Source organism: Odocoileus virginianus, chromosome 26 (genome assembly GCF_023699985.2).
Source record: "Odocoileus virginianus isolate 20LAN1187 ecotype Illinois chromosome 26, Ovbor_1.2, whole genome shotgun sequence".
Lineage (NCBI taxonomy): Eukaryota > Metazoa > Chordata > Mammalia > Artiodactyla > Cervidae > Odocoileus > Odocoileus virginianus.
Genome location: NC_069699.1, coordinates 16,507,676 through 16,520,452, shown reverse-complemented (window position 1 = coordinate 16,520,452; position 12,777 = coordinate 16,507,676). Strand labels below are relative to the sequence as shown.

Genomic DNA, 12,777 nt, shown 5'->3' with positions numbered 1-12,777 from the left:
ATCTGTCAAATGAGCATTTATTGTTCTCATTAGTTGATTCTAGAGGTCTTCAACTTCCTGAAGATGGAGAGAGGCCCTTCAGGGCAGAAATTGTAATCTGTTTCCAGGGCCATTTTAGAATAAGTTGTCTTTTGTTTTGGTTTCTTTTTTTAACTTAATGGTACTTTGAATGATACGGCTTCTTGATGTCATGTCTCCTACTATTGAATTCTTTTGGTGGTCTGAAAAAAATTTAAGACTATTGTTTCTTCCTCAAAGAACATGGCCTTCTGGAGTTAGAAATGTTTAACTCTTAAGAATGCATCAAACTCCACAGAATAACATACTTGGGCAGGGTGCAGTCTGTTCAGAGTAAAAATCACAGGTCATCGTATTTTGATGACTATAAGCAGACTCTACCTCCACGTCAGGTGATCAAGTTTGGCATGGGAACCTAAGTGTTGGAAATTAAACTCGGAAAAGGATTTGCTAGCATTAAAAAAATGGCACTTTCCTGGCTCACAAAGGTGTAGAGCTAGTTCCCTCCCCAGCTTCATCACCTGCTCCTTCTCTCTTCTGCTTCTGCCACTGCAAAGCTCTACCAAGAGCTTTGGGCCACTAGGGTCATTACTGTCCGTGCTAGCTGAAAATCTGATTAAGCTGGCTTCCTAGGGTTAGATTTTCATGCCCGGAGCTTAATTCTTCTTTCCCTCGATTCTGTCATGTTTGCAAACTTCATTTGCATTTTAATTTCTCATGCTTTGCCAAAGTCCAGACTGAGACTTGAGCTGTTGTTTCTGTTCAGGTGAAAAGTCCGACCACAGTGGAGCATCTGCAATGGCATTCAGTCAGGCAACTGGCCAAGGCAAGTATTTGCTGCCTACTTCCGAGGGTCCCGAGGGAGCTTCGCCTCCCAGCCCACCAATGCATTTAATGAGTGGAGGAGACTCTGTCCGGTTTCCAGAACCATCTTGGTCCTGGGGGGTCCTCACTACATACTAACCAGTCCTCTCAATATTCCCAAATAAGGGGAAAATATCATAAATGGGAGTTGAGATCTTGGCCTACTAGGATCATATCATGGGGCTTTATTTAGGCAAGACATCAGTGCCGTCAAGTGGGAGAGATCCTTGCCAAGAGTTACTGTGATCTATTACTGAGGAAGCCAGCCTCCTCCTGGAGGAGGCTATTCTAGAAGCAGGGATGGTAGTATCAGTGGGGCATCATCCCGACTCCCATAGGAGGCAAGATAAATGACAAAAGGGAGGCAGCATGTGAGGTGCTGTTGTTTATTCCAAGCAGGCAAAGATGATCTTCAGAAAAGATTATCTCTGTCTCCATTTTTGTCATCGGTAACATACACCTTCATACGACAGTCGTTCTTGTTTAGTCGCTCAGTCATGTCCAACTGTTTTCGACCCCATGGACTGTAGCCCGCCAGGCTCCTGTGTCCATGGGATTAACCAGGCAAGAATACTGGAGTGGGTTGCCATCTCCTTCTCCAGGGGCTCTTCTCAACCTGGGGCTCAAACCCACTGTCTCCAGCATTGGCAGACACATTCTTTACCACTGAACCACCAGGGAAGTCCTCATATGACAGTAAAGTTGGCAATGGTGCCAACTCTGTTTGAAAGTTAGCCATCAATGGTATTACATTACCTAAAATTAACTGAATTTTTTCATTTGTTTTCCCTCTAGGAAAGAACTTGGAGATTTCAATCTGACCCTCTCCCCTGTGATCTCTTGTACCCCTTCTCCTCTGTACACCCACACAATAAAACTCAAGACTGTCAAATCATCCATGTGTGTCTGATTTTCATTTGGAAAAACCCGCCAGATTTTCCGACTGCGATTATCAATCCACATCTTCTCTTGTCATATTTAGTATTGATTGTTTAAGGAGCAACTGTGCCTTAAAGCCAAAATTTCACTGCACTATCAGAGACCGGAGGAGCTACCTGGGAATAGACATTCAAACACACTTAGTTTCATTTCTTTTCATAACAGAGAACCTACTGTCCCAACTTTTGGCATAAATGCATTCAACACAGTCACCATTGTGGCAATGTTTACATTGATATTACCACCTGTTAATACTCAGATATTTAAGAAAATACCAGGGGCCAATTTAAATATCCAATGTATAGCAGAACATCTGCCACTAAGAGATCTGAAATGCATTTTAGTTTATGCTTCTAATTTAAATCTTTTCTTCCCTAACCTGGTACTCATCAAATGTCACCTGTATTTAAAAGTCCTCCCTGGGGATTCTGATACACGTTCAGGTTTGGGAACTTTCCTTTTTTAATCCCTTCTTATAATCAACATGTACAATGTGGCATTGGTGCGATGGTGACACTTACAGAGTGGAGTGTTTTCCAGAATATTAAAAAGACTAATTAAAAACATATATATATATATATATATATATATATATATATATATGTATACACACACACACACACACACACACACACTCAGGTTTATCACACCAGCAGCATGCACCATGCGTGCTCCCAGGAAGTCATCTCTAGCCGTCTGCTAGCACAGTGAGAAGCTATTTCAAGGTCTTCTCTCAAGAGACTCTTCCAGACTAGTACCACGGACTAAATAAAGATGAAGCTAATTGCTGAGCTCTATTATTGGAGCAGAAAACATAGCACCATCTTTGTTTAAGGCCGAGTCTCCATGACAACACCAGATAAGAAGCTGGGTTAATAGTCATCTTCCCTGGACTTAGTGAGGCACAGGTCATGCCCTTCATGGGCAAAATGAATTGATACATCCTTATGCAATCATTTCAAACTGCTCAGCAGGGCAACTCTGATTTTGTTTAGCTGGGAGGTCCTCAAAGATATAAAGTATTTTCAAACTTTTCTTGATGTTTTTCATGGCTTCTTACCCGATCAGGAAGTGAAAACTGTCCAAATAACCTCTGCTACAGTGGCCATTGCTGTTAAAAATGCACCGTGATTTTATGAAGTGGCAGCCTAGACACTAAACCCTACCTTTCCCTGTTCTAGATTGCTTACTGTCTGTGCATCGGTTTTCTAATCTTCAAAATGGGGATAATATTACTAACTACCTCATACATGTAGGGTTGTTATTAGGATAAATTAGTTCCCATGTTTAACACAATGCTTGGTATATAATGGCCAGATCATTAGTTGGTATTCTTATTATGAGCATCACCAGTGAAACAATAGCTGCTCGGTTCATACAGCAGCCACTAGCTACCTGTGGCTAATGAATTAACCTGAAGTAAATAAGATGAAACACTTGTTCTTCAGTTGCAATGGCACATTCTGAGTGCTCAGTGAGTGCCTATGACCTAGTGTCTACCTACTGGAGAGCAAAGATGCGGTACACTGACATCATCACAGAAGTCTACTGGACAGCTGAGCCATAGCTTAGGAAAAATAGAGGATAAGAACTTCCTTTACAAGAGAGGGATGTGTTGTTCTCAGCAGTCTCTGTTGACTGTGAAAACAGCCTTCAGACTTTCTCTGGGAGCAGTGGGGCCCATTTCTTTTGTAGCATCTAGTCAAGAGTGGTTTCCAGTGTGAAATATGTGATCATCATTGTCAGTTTAAAAAAAAAAAAGGTTTTCTGAAAATGTTTCTCTCTCAGTTGGCACAGTTCCCCATTCCTTTCATACACTCTTTTAATTGCTGTATCTGTTAATTCTATAGTTGCACATACATCTCTAAAAGCAGGCCAGGTGGCAACTTCATAGCTATCACATGTCTTGCAGTAGAACCCTGTGGCTACTGGAGGGGATGATTTTCTTAACCGCCACTCAGAGGGGACTGATGGGAATGTTTACCTGTCATGTCAGTGCTGCTCGGAAAGAGAAAAGCCAAGTTAAATACTTAGAGATGGAGACACAGGCCGTCGTTCCATCTCAGGAAGCAAGTTTCATTGGTGAATGGTCAATTGTGAATTCTAATGTTGGCTGGAAAATGCTTGGTCCTTTTCCTTAGAGTCAAATTGCCATGTCTTGTTTGTCCTATTTCTGGTAGTCCCTGATAATCATTGCCTGGCAGGTGCTTTGTGAATGTCTGAGAGTGAGAGGAAAAACATAGGTGAAGCAAAAGATGTCTAACATTTCTAACAAGTTTTATGTGTGTCATGGACAGTTAGTGATGTTACACGTGACCCAGAGGAGTCTTTGCTGACAATTTATATTTTGGAAGAACTTCTACAGTAAAACTAGCTTGGGAAGTTGGGAACAATAGCCAGTGAAATGTCCTTAATCTCAGGCCCATTCTATCAAACTGGTTGAATATACTACAGCTCTGCTGCAGAGAAACCTCTCCCAGTATTTCCAATGATCTTCCAGACCTCAAGATATAAAAGGGTGGCATAGGGAGAGGGAAAGCAAAAACTTTCCCTTCCTACTTTAGAATTTTCTAAACTGGGTTGGCCAAAAAGTTCATTCTGATTTCCTGTAACATCATACAAAAACCCAAATAGGCTCTTTAGCCAACCCAATCAAACAAAACAAAATAAAATTGATACTACGGGTAACTAAATACTCTCAATAGAAGAGTAGCAATGAGTCTATGTTTCAGAAACAGATTTTTTTTTTTAAATCCACACAATTGAAATCACATCAACAGCTAATGCTTACAGTCAGCTTGCCCTGATATGTCATTTCAGCATTTCATAGTTGGGTTTTAGCATGCGCTTACACAGACAGCATCTTATTTCATCATCAGGACATCACAATGTGGCAGGTGGCCTCACCCTCATCTATAGGTGCACAAATGACAGCTCTGGGGGTTACAAAAACTGGCCAAGGTTTTAGTGATGGAAGAGGCATTAGAAGCCATTCTGACCCCATTACACCCCTGCATCCCTTCATTAAAGAAGTGCAATATCTTAGGACTGACAAGTTTATCTTTAAGCAAAGGAGAGAGAGAGAGAGAGAATCCCTCATTACAGAAGATTTAGATTATAGTGCAATCTGGAAAAAATGTTGTTTTTCCTGTAGATAATCACCAGCTCTGAGTAGCCACTGGGTCACCTTATCTATGAAAAGGTATACAGCTCAGGCAGGATGGAGAATAAAGATGGACGGCTATAGAAGGAGGAGAGAATTATTAGCACCAGATAAAAAGGCAGGCTGTTTCTCTCTGCAAGGCCAGGAGGCTGGTGCAGCTGGAGACGTGGGCACTGTGTGTGATGAGAGGGAACGGGCTCTGCGGGCACTATTGTAGCGGGTACCTTTCGATGCGGTTACCGCACGGGTGACAAAGGCACCGCAGAAGCCCAATTTAAATCCAAGTGTCTTCTATTTAATCAAATAGCCTTGTGAGGCTGATTAAAGAGATTAAATTAAGTCTGCAAAGAAAGGGAGAAGTTTCCACTTCTTCTCATCGACTAGTTGTGTTTCTAATGGAGCCTGACTGAATCCACCCCGCGTGATTTATGGAGTGCTTACTGCTGTCAGGGTCTGGGTGCATATAGTGGAGACACAGCAAGCTGCCACCCCTCCAGGATATTATATCATCCACAGGAGAAGGGAGAACAGCTAGCCTTATTAGACATGATACACGGATGCATGATAGAAGTGTGTGAAAAGGGCTAGGGACTTCCCCAGTGGTCCAGTGGCTAAGAGTCCAGGTTCCCAAGGCAGGACCTGGGTTCAATCCCTGGTCAGCGAACTAGATCCCACATGCCCCAAGTAAAGATCCTGTGTGCTGGAACCAGGACCTGGTGCAGCCAAATAAATATTGAAAAAGGGTTCAAAGTCGCCTTGTCTCTCAGGAGGGTGACAGGAGGACATTCTCACTGTGGCTTAAAGAATAGGGCAACATGGGAGAGGGTGTTCCAGACAGAGGGAGGGGAAATGAAAATGACAGAAAAGTGATGAAATGGTAGCAGTATTATCAGCAGTGCTGTGTTAACAGACCTTGAGTGTTTTCCATCCACCCACCAGTGTTCCAAATACTTAACATCTATTAGCTCATTTAATTGTAAGAACTTCCTCAGCTATGCATCAATAGGCCCATTTTACAGATCAGGGAAGTGAGGCACAGAGATGTTAAGTAACTTCCCCAAAGCCACCAGGAAGTAGAGAATTCAGTTACAGGCTCAGCGTCTGGGCCCCGAGGCCATGATTCTGACCAATGTAGTAACTTGCAGAGATAGGTATGTGGTGTGTTTGAGGAGGATCCATTTTCCAGTTCAGCTAGACTGCAGAGCTTCTCAACCACAGCACCAGTGACATTTGGGACTGGACAGCTCTTTGCGGCTGGGGGTTGTCTGTTGGGGCTGAAGTTCGTAGTAGGTTTAGCAGCATCCCTGGCCTTTGTCCACTAGACAGAGATGCCTGTGGCATCTCAATCCTGCAGTTGTGCACACCAGAGATACCTCCAGACACTGTCCAGTGTTCTCAGGGTACAACTGCCCCTGTGAAGAGTCACTGGACAGACGTATGATGGGTGAGATCAGAGAGAGGCAGGAAAACGTTATCAGAGCTCCACTGTGAATATCTTCCAGGCCCACGCTGAAGGCTGTGAGAATGCAGACTATAGAAGGAAAGGTGCCGCCTGGGGTTTAGTAAGTGAGGAGCTGAGGAAAAGATAAAAATTGCAGAAGCATCAGGGCAGGAGGTCCTGTGGGAGTCAACACAGACTTCTGAGTTCTCAGGTTAGGAGCAGGATGTGTTCTCAGGCTTCATAAATTATATGTTCAAAAATCCTAAAGCTAAAGATAGCAAAGGATAATCTACAAGAACAGAGGACAAGTCCAGGCAGTGGTTTCACCTACTGGTCCCTGGAGAGCCGCCAATCTCTGACCCGAAACCTCAGAACTCCAAGTTTCATTTTAGGTAAGAAAGCTCCTGGATCTGGGTGGGGGAAGGAAAACTAACCACTCAGTTTTCCTAAGAGGCTGGCAATGTCAGATCCCATGGTACTGTATAAGTGTGAACACAGTTGTGGTTCTGTCAGATTCAGAGAGTATATGTCTGCATAAATATTTACTGGACACTTGGCCATCATGGAAAAAAAAGAAAAAGGAAACATTTTTCTCCCCAAGTTTCTATGTACGCTAAGTTGCTTCAGTCATGTCCAACTCTGCGACCCCATGGACTGTAGCCTGCCAGGCTCCTCTGTCCAGGGGATTCTCCAGACAAGACTACTGGAGTGAGTTACCATTTCCTTCTCCAGGGGCTCTTCCTGACCTAGGGATTGAACACATGTCTCATGTCTCCTGCGCTGGTAGGCGGGTTTCTTTACCACCGCCGCCGCTGCTGCTGCTGCTAAGTCACTTCAGTCGTGTCTGACTCTGTGTGATCCCATAGACAGCTAGCGCCACACAATTTCAAGCCAAGGATGTTTATGATCAGAACAGCAATTTTATAAACAGGAAAATAAAATGGTGTATGAACCTTCTAAATATTCTACAATAAACATACTTCTTTTGTAAAGCCAAAGATGGTTTTAAAATGATCTGAGAATTGTACATCATGATAAACACCCACCTAATTAAACAATTATATCCATTCCTCAAGCATGCTTCTTTTCTATCACCTGTTTTGATTTCTAGTGAGTTCTTTTTCAAGTCACTGGGAAGGATTAGACAGAAGCATTTTCTTAGCCCTCTTTACAAAGCTGCCATGACCATTTTGAACCTGTGCAGTTCCAAGCTTCTGGCTTACTTCATAGTTTTGAAGATGGAATTCTTTTGGGAAAAAAATAACTTTATTGCCTGAAGAAAAGTAACCGGATCTCTGAGAAAGCCAATGACACATCTCTGACAGAAAGCCATCTGAGGGTCAGGACCCAGGGCTTTGGAATCAGACGTGGCATAACTTTGAGGCCAACATCTTCCCATCTCAGCTCTCTCATCTGGCAGTGTGGGGATGTGAATAACTTCATTAATCAGGTTCTTACAAGGCTGCATGAGGTGGCTGGCCTGAACTAAGGTGCCAGGATATGATCAGAAGTACAGCTGACATTCAATCCTAGGTATCCCTTCTGATCCAGAACTTAAGAGAATCAGTCAGGACTTTGGGAGATCACACCAACCTTGCAATCTCTTGGAGATGTTTCTTGTGTTTCTTGGAGATAAGGAAACGGCCCACATTCTATAAAAGCACATCCCAGTCACTTTGTGGACCTCTCACACATTAAGGCATCCAACTGCCCCCACAACCCATCTCACTTTGGTCCCAGTGACATGCTGGAATTGTGAGATCCAAGCCTCTCTCTCAATACTAGTACTCCCAGGAATAATCTCAGGCTCCTGGCTTGCACTATAGTGGAAAAAGATGTAATAGAGAATGCTGTCTCTTCAACAGCTTTGTTTAAAAAATATTCTCAAGTAGAATGATGAAGTCAAGTTCCGGCATTAGACTAATAATTTTAAATTTTAAATTTCAAGCTTTACAGTTTGTCTTTGAAGAAAAATGCTAAGCTTTTAGATTCTTTGTAAGCATTAAATAGGTTTAATCACAAATACCCTGCAATATATGCTTTGTTCCTTTTATTTGGAGTCAAATTGAAATTTCTGATTAAACAGGATAATTACACAGCAGCCATTGTAACGGAAAAACAGCTACCAAGAAGTTCAGTTTCTGTACTGATGAAAGGCATGTAAAGACATCGAAACTCAAACATCTGCGAGGCACTGTTGGGAAAAGGTGACACCGCGTGATGCCTTGTGACATTTTAAGGGCAGCAGACAGCTGGTGTGAGTGTAAGCAGTTTTAAGATGTCAGGAAGAAATCCAGATCACAGGATTAGGGGATCAGCCCTCATTTCATAGGTGACTTCTTCCTTTGCTTCCAAAGTGAAGACACTTTCTTCTCCTCTAAAACAGATGTTAACAGAACAGAAGGCAAGCAGCCAGAAAGAGCAATGGATAAACTCCCGAGAGGGCAGTGAAAATGAGGTTCCCCCACCCCGTCTCCTCCAGAGAAACAGGAGCATGAAATTGTTCACACCATCTGGGGGCTCTGTTGCTGGGTGTGGGGTGGGACTTGCGTGCTTAGGGCTGTGCAGTAGTGAGGGGCTTAGACAGGACAACAGTTGGGACATTTGTTGGCATGCTGCCCAGCCTTGCCCTGAAGATGCTTTTCCTTCTCAACACCAAGGCTCCTCCTTGGCCATCAGAGGCCTGGGCCTAGGAGCTCACACAGAAGATACATGACATGTGGTCGTCTCTATTTCACATCATCCCTTCTGGCCTCAGTAACAGTTGGAGGAGGAGTGTAATCCAACCAGTGGTATGAGCTTCATTCAGCAGACTCCCTGTTAGCCTGGAGAGTGAATGGTTGGTGGACAGGATCCCTAAAAGAAGATGCTTTTCACTAGAATTGTTCAGAAATCAAACCCCGGGTTGAACAGAGCACAGTACAATTCATGAAAATCCGGTCTGCTAATTACCATCTCCGGTTAGAGAGTTCCAGATGCTTAGCGTTACGGTGATAAGAGCTGTTCTCTTCCTTCTTGCTGCTGCATCTTCACCACTGGGCAATGTCTCTGGCGGGTGGTAGCTGGACAGTCCACTTTGAGAACTAATACATAAAATACACCAGGAGCGGTGACGCCGGGACTTTCAACTAACATAAACACCACCCCGTGGATTCTGTAGAAGCAGAGGGTAACAGCAGAGGAAGAAAAGGAACATTTTTTCTTCTTGCTTTTCCTGTTTAACTGAGAGTCAAGCTTCCGCTCTGAGGGGAAAGTGAAGCCTCAGCAAAAATGCAAAGAGAATCCAAGTAACTCATTCTGGACACTTCTGCTTGTGCAGTCCCAGGTCCTAGCAGTTAAGGAATAATTGAAGAGCTTCTCAAACTCTAATGTCCATGCGATCACCCAAGGATACTGTTAAGTTGCAGCTACAAAGATGCATCAGCTCAGCATGTGTCTAACAAGCTCCTGGGTGATGCCCTCAGTGAAAGTCTTTGGACTGCTTTTGGGATTGCATAGGCTGAAGCGATGCTGAAGGAAAATGCCAACCATGCCCAAATTTCCCTGAACATGCTGACTTTAAAAGCCTAGCTCTTATGAAAGATGTGAGTCCACTAGACACCAGCATTTAATCTAGCCTCACAGTCACCTTATAATTAAATTAAATAGTGACTGTGAAAACTTGGTGTCATTCAGCTGGCTATTGTTATATAAAAGTGTTTCTGTCTCTCTCAGCAGAAAAGATAAAAATATGGCAAGTTGTAATTTCACTTACAAGGTGTTTTAGGTTATTCTCAAAAGGATAATGGCACTTGCACCTAAAGTAATAAAAATATAAATAATAACATATTCAAGACCCATCTGCACTGTCTTATATATCGATCTTAATTACAGACTGCACATTTTCATCTAATTGCTAATAGTAAGTCAGCTCTGGAACAATTACGAGGAGGAAGACGTATCATCGTTGGAACAGAGTAGGAAAACACTTTTGTTTTTTTCAAATGTCACTATGACATTAAAAAAAATTCAGAAGAGAAAGACAGTAATAACAAAGTGAATGCAAATATTAGTCCAATACCGAAGTCTAGGAAAGGGGGCTCAGACGATCCCTGGCTGAAATACAGATGTTCTGACGCTTTGGTTCTCAGCACTGGCTGTCCCCTGGAAGCACCTGGAGACCTTTTAACCTACGCCCAGGCCTGGACCCCACCACCCCGGGTTCTAGGTTGTTGCATTAGGATGGGGTGCAGGCAGCTAGAGTTAAATGTCTCCCCCAGTGAGTTTACTGGCAGCCAGGGCAGAGACCCTTGCTCTCATGTAGAATGTCTCCACTGTGGTCCCAAAACCAGCAAGATCCGCATCGCCTGGGGATGCACATTCTTGGGCCTCACCCTGGACCTGCTGAAGCGGAGGTCCTAGGCTTGGAGCCCATCCATCTGCACTTCGACCCATTCTCAGGGTGAGTCTGGTACACGCTCCTGGAAGTTTTTCCCTGAGAATTCTGAGGGCCCTGTGCTTCTCACCCAGAAATTCTTATGTGGGGCCACTGTAGTATCTCACATAGAGACCTCCCTGCTGGATAGCCTACAGCCTGGTGTTAATTCCAGAGGGTACCACCACCTCCAGTCTGGGAGTCTCAGCAAAGGAAGGAAACCTAAGTTCACTTAATTAAAGATTTAATGGCTACTATGTTACCCCCAAAATATGATGTTGTATAACAGGCTTGAATACTTCTATGATAAGAAACTTGCCAGCATCTGGTCTACTCCTGTTCATCTTCAGATGCTCACTAGGCACAGACTCTCTACTTAAAGTATTTACAAAGATGACTCATTTACACCTGGCCATGGTCTCCCATGATGAATGCCGTAATCTGAATTTGACCCCTGCACAAAATGCATCTCAGGAAGGTTTTGAGATATGTGAGGGTCATGTGGTTTCTTCCAAAATTTATACCAAATTCTTTGTCTTGAGAACGTATAGAAAGTTCATTTCTCAGCCCCAATAACTTAAAAGCTGTTGTTAGAAAACCAAACCGATGCTTTACATTCTCCTGTCTCCAAAATAAATATCCTTTGCTGGTGGTGGTTTAGTTGCTAAGTCATGTCTGATTCTTGTGACCCCATGGACTGTAGCCTGCCAGGCTTCTCTGTCCATGGGATTTTCTAGGCAAGAAAACTGGAGTGGACTGCCATTTCCTTCTCCAGAGGATCTTCCCCACCCAGGAATTGAACCCAGGTCTCCTGCATTGCAGGCAGGTCTTTTGCTCCTCACAGCCAGTATCTAGGCCTCTCATCCCTGCTGGGTTCAACTGATCAGCACACAAAACAGCAAGAATATTAGTAGACTACTCACACATTCCATGTATACATTAGAATGATACTTTTCCATGTCTTGGCACATGTTAAAATAGATAATATTCATTAGGCATATTTGATCAACTGAAGAAGATTTGCGGGAATCTATGTCAAACTTATTTAAAAATCCATATTATTTATAAGTTATTTATTCAAAAAAAGAGGTTAAATACTAAATTTGTATCAAATTTGAAAACCTGACATTTTCCATTTTTTAAATGAAAATGTGGGCTTCCTTTCATGAAAAGATAGTTCCTAACAACTTAAATACACAAAATGGCTGTGAACAATTCCCAGTTAAGACTTTGATGATGATCTCTTCAAATTCTTAATAGAGAATATAAATGAAAAACTTTGTATGAGGCGATGATAGAAAGTTTGAAAGCATTTTTTTACAATAATTCAGAATTGTGTAACAGTCAAATCTATATTTAAAGAATACAATAGCTTCTTAATTAAAAAAAAAGGTAATACTAAGATGCCTTGTGATAATGTGAACACATTTTGAATTCAGTTCACTAATTTCTCCTCTCAAGTGTTTTAAGTAATCCTGATGTTTTAATTCTCTGATGCACTGGTACTGTTAGAGCAGTCACCACGTTCGCGTGCCTCCAAACGTGTGTGTCAGTCACAAACGGACAGAAGTATCAATGCATGTGTGAATGCAAATAAATGGGTCGAATATACAGATGTGGACCTGCGAGGAGGCCCACTGGCCATCGTGCTCGGTGGATCCCATGGTTCCCTGGGCACATCAACAGGGACCCCCTCTCGGAGCTCCATGGGCTCCTGCCCTCCCCAGGAAGTGGTGCATGATACAATGAACCTTATGTCCTGGTGGGGGAGCACCCTGGCCAAGCCTCCCGGGAGAATGGGGAGAACTGGTACTCATTTACTCCACGCTTCACCTTTGGGAAGCTGAGACAAGTCACATTTCCTTCTCTGTTCAGAAAGGCTTAAAGGACACCCCTGACTCCCAGACAGGTGTCCTGTCCTTGACTTGATACAGTTTA

The 12,777-nt window shown here is 43.1% G+C and overlaps 1 protein-coding gene and 1 long non-coding RNA gene across 18 annotated transcripts in view; one reads left to right on the top strand and one right to left on the bottom strand.

Annotated features, from left to right (window-relative positions):
* LOC110151430 (uncharacterized) overlaps positions 1 to 12,777 on the bottom strand; it is a 660,579-nt gene that overhangs the window by 97,172 nt on the left and 550,630 nt on the right. The gene's annotated exons all lie outside the window — the stretch shown is intronic.
* Positions 1 to 12,777, top strand: part of GRM7 (glutamate metabotropic receptor 7) — an 871,847-nt gene that overhangs the window by 827,489 nt on the left and 31,581 nt on the right. The window contains exon 14 of one of the 7 annotated variants that reach the window (XR_011483650.1): positions 785 to 1,199. The exons of 5 other annotated variants lie outside the window; for them this stretch is intronic. The gene's annotated coding sequence lies outside the window, so the exon portion shown is untranslated. Of the gene's footprint in view, positions 1 to 784; positions 1,200 to 12,777 lie in introns of those variants that run through there. One more of the 7 variants, XR_011483651.1, reaches the window with a different exon arrangement.